This window comes from Rhagoletis pomonella, unplaced genomic scaffold (genome assembly GCF_013731165.1).
Source record: "Rhagoletis pomonella isolate Grant_MI unplaced genomic scaffold, Rhpom_1.0 Rhpom_scaffold_00006, whole genome shotgun sequence".
Classification (NCBI taxonomy): Eukaryota; Metazoa; Arthropoda; class Insecta; order Diptera; family Tephritidae; genus Rhagoletis; species Rhagoletis pomonella.
In genome coordinates, this window is record NW_023458560.1 from 30,616,825 (window position 1) to 30,621,106 (window position 4,282).

Consider the following 4,282-nt stretch of genomic DNA (forward strand, 5'->3'; position numbering starts at 1 on the left):
AGGAATTTAGTTTTTCGAAGACCTGAACTTTGACCTCTTATAGCACCTGTAATATAAGTTTGCACAAAAAAAGTTATAAACCATTTAATGAAAAACAAAAAGCGGTCTATGACTGTATTTTTAGGTTCTTAGTTATTTATATGCAATAATTAAATTTAATTTTTTACCAAAGGTCCTATTTCGAACTTCGAAGGCCCATATCTCGATTCCGGAGGCTAACTTCGAAAAACGGAGAAACAACTTTTTTACCTACGACTCAATCTCTTAAAAAAATTCGTTTGGTCCAATACCCAGAAAAACAAAATTGATTTTGCCGTACAGTGTAATAATGCATAATTTTATACCCTCACTTAATTATTTATGTAAGAGCATATATTTATTCTCTAAAACTTTAATACCTTGCCTGCCTATCCATATGTATACGACACGAATAAAGGCGCGAACCCAAAAGTTTACCGCAAAAAAAGATGTATAAAAAAACGTCAGCGAAGAAAAATTCTTTACATAGTTGCCGGCGAAGAAAGGCGCGACGTACAAAGTCAGAGAAAGGAGTAGCTATGTGGCATTTTTGGTGCATACACGGTTTTGCTTCTTCGGTCAAAAAAATAGCATTTTCGGCTAAAATTACATTTCTATTCTATTGCAGTAAAATGAAAAATAATTAAAATTGTGATACCTGTTAAAATTTATTCGCCACTGAAATTAAAGTGTGCATGGAGTGGTTCAAGTAAATTAGCAAATGCGAATCTATTGTTTGGATGTTTATATTTATTGTTTTCCATGTAGTTTTAATTTATTATATTTTTGTATTTTTATGTTAAAAAATATTTTATTTTTAATTTTTTTGTTAAAATTATTTTGTTTTTAATGTTTTTTTTTGTAGTTTTACTGTATTTCGTATTATTTTTTTTTTGTTAAAAAATATTTTCATTTTTTTAGTGCTCATTCTCTTTTGAAAAACCCTTACCTCAGTTACACTGCTACTTTACGGTGTTTCAAAAACAATAGATACTTTAATCCAAAATTTTTTTCTTTTGTGTGTTTTTTTTTCTGATTTTCTTTTACCAAAAAAACCCTTCTCAGTAGTTACATATTTCGAATCTAAAACGTGGTTAATATGGTTGAGCGTTAAAATAAAAAAAAATTATTTCTTGCAATAGAAATATGAACGTCACATTTTTGGCGTACAAAATATGTCCGCGATGCACGGCCTGCAGTCTTGCAAAGACATTTCATCTCAAGCATCTACATATTTATGTAGAACACTATAGGAGGCTAACAACCTTTGCCAGCATTTGTACGTTATATCGACGAAATTTATTTATGAGGTCGTGGCATTTGTGCTATCTATTGTACACTTTTTTGATGAGCTGCTTATTTTTTTTAACCAAAAACTTTTATAAAAAAATTAATAGAGGCTAAGAATGGATATTGAATCTTATAATTTTGAGCATTCGTGGTTGCTAATATGACCTTGTAAGATGGTAAATAGCTGTTAACTTCGCCAGCGCCAGTAAAGATGAATCAAAGATAAAAAATCTCTCGAAAATCAGATCCACTTTTCGGCATGTGACAACGTTCCAAAAAAAAATTAAAAATCGTCAAATTTGCAAAACAACAATTTTACGATATATCGTACAAATGCTGGCAGAGGGACATGTACGTGTATGCATGATTTTAAATTTAATTTTTCAAAACTTATCACCTGATACACAGAATTAACATCTTAGAACTTTATAAGCAACGTGTTATAGCAGATTGCTTACACACAAAGAAAAAGAGAGGTAAATCTAACCGAAAAAGACGATTAAAATTGCAGTGACCGAAAAAAATTGTAAATCAAACCGACAAAAAATTGTTATTATGAAAGTTCGTGAAAATAGTTCGGGTACCATTAAAAATAGTTAGCTTACCATCGAAAATAGTTCGTGTACCACAAAAAATTGTTTTTTAACCATGAAAAATAGTTCGTGTACCACGAAAAATTGTTTTTTTACCATTAAAAATAGTTACTTTACCATGAAAATAGTTTTATTACCAAGAAAAATAGTTAGTTTACTATGGAAAATAGTTTTTGTACTATAAAAATGGTAAAACTACTATTTTTTTACCTCCAAAAGTTGTCCACTTACCATTTTAATAGTTACTTTGCTAAAATGAAAAGAAGTGATTAAAAAAACGTTGATTTTAAATAAATTTATTATTATTTATTACTTTTAATTTAATAAGTACATATTTTTATGTGTTTTACTATTGTAAATTAAGACAAAGATATAAATATATATAAAATTTATACATGTATGGTTTCAAAAAAACTTTGGACGAATATACGTAATTCCATTAGGGGAAAGAGTTGTATTAAGAGGTGAATAATATAATTCAGAAAAGTCCAATAGATAAAATTGGTCTGTACTTTTTATAATTGGAAATGTCTGAAAATGGTCTGAAAACATTGCAATTGTGTGTTCAACGCATACGAAAATTACTTTGTTGTTTTCAAGTACAATAATGTCTTTGATTTCAAATAATTTCAAAGATTTTGACATCAGCAAATATCCAATTTTATAAGTAGTACCTTTTATTTCCACTTTTGTTATAAAATTGTAGCTTTCATTTATTAACATTTCGCATTCAAAAGAACTTATATTTACTTTTTTACTGTAATATCTGTTTTTAAATTTTTCTTTAGATTGGTTTTCGAAAAATAAGTTTCTATCTAATCCTTTATTCAAAAGTAACCGATTTGAAAACTTTATCATACATTTAACAGCGATTGACAAAGGTGCATTCCTTCTAGAGGTAATACAATTGGTATACGATTTAATCTCTCTATGCTTGGACTCGAACCTAAAACACCATACATGCTTAAGAGGTCCTACATTTTTTATGATTGTAGCGTAATGAAGTAGAAAGTGAAATTTCGGTTTTAACGTCGGGCCAAATAGTTGTACGTCAATCGTGTGATGGTTCTTAATTTTTAACTTTAATTTATTAAGGGACTCATCGTCGAACTCTGTTTTTAAAATCTCGTCTATAATTTCAATTAATGTACAAAAAAGTTTCCAATGTTTATTGTGTAGTGGTATTAAATCCCCAATTATTATTGGAAGAAAATGGCAAAATGTCCACATTTCTCGTGCTGACATATTAAGTTTTTGACATTTCAAATGTGATATTTGAATTTCTGGAGATCTATTACTTAACTCAATTTCACCGTATTGAAATTGATTTTTTCGATCATTTAAAATTTCAATTGTAAACAATTTTTCGGATTCAATAAAATGGAGTAATATTTTCGAAACGTCATATCGGCAAACACCTTCAAAAATATCATGCATAATATCCCCGGTAAGATTATTTACCACATGAAATGAATTAATGTCATTGAAAATGGAATTCTCAGATATACCAGTTAACTTTATTCGCTTCTCTGGTATATCTTCTGTAGCAAGGTTTTCTGTATAGTTTAACTCATTCCGAAGTTTGCTCTCTATTTCCTCGACCATGTACGAAGTTTCTTCTTTATTGCATAAACAATATCGACAAAAGTAATTAGATGAAAAGCTTTTAGTGTAGCCGAGAATACTATTTAAACCAAAGTTATCACCCACAACTAGTGCTAGTACAAAATAAATTTTTTTGGTTGTATTATCAAAGCTAATGTCAATTCCCTTTTCTTCAAGACTTTTAATTTTTTCTACCAGTAATTTCAATGATGCGTCATTTCCAAACTGTTTATGTTTACTTCTGAAGAAAAGAGCAGGGAATATATTTTCTAGTCGCGATTGGTAGTGCTGCGGCAAAGTAGGGAAACTGTAATAAAAAGCAGCTATTGATTGTGTCCCTCTGTGGGAACCCAAAGGATTATTAATTTCAAAATCGTCAAAATAAATAACGTAAGGAATTGCTGTTTTATCGCTGAATAAACTCATTTTAGATTTCCATAATTTTCCATTAACAATGTTTTTTAATTCATTATCATTTGCAAGGAATTTCTGTGTATTTTCCAAAGTATCTTTTAATACATTAGGAAGTTCGAAGAAATGTTTAATTTGAAATCGTAATGGCATTAGTACACCCTTACTGTGTTGCTCTGTTAACGAAATTGCATGGTGATGAACTACGGGCGCAATTCTATTATCAATGTCGAATTCTTGAATTGAGTTCCTTTAAAAATTTGTAAAATGTTTTACATTTTGAAAAGGGATCTCTTAAAAACGAAACTAAGTTCCTGGGTTGGACTTTTTCTTGTTCTGCAAAATCGAATATAATATTTTCTAAA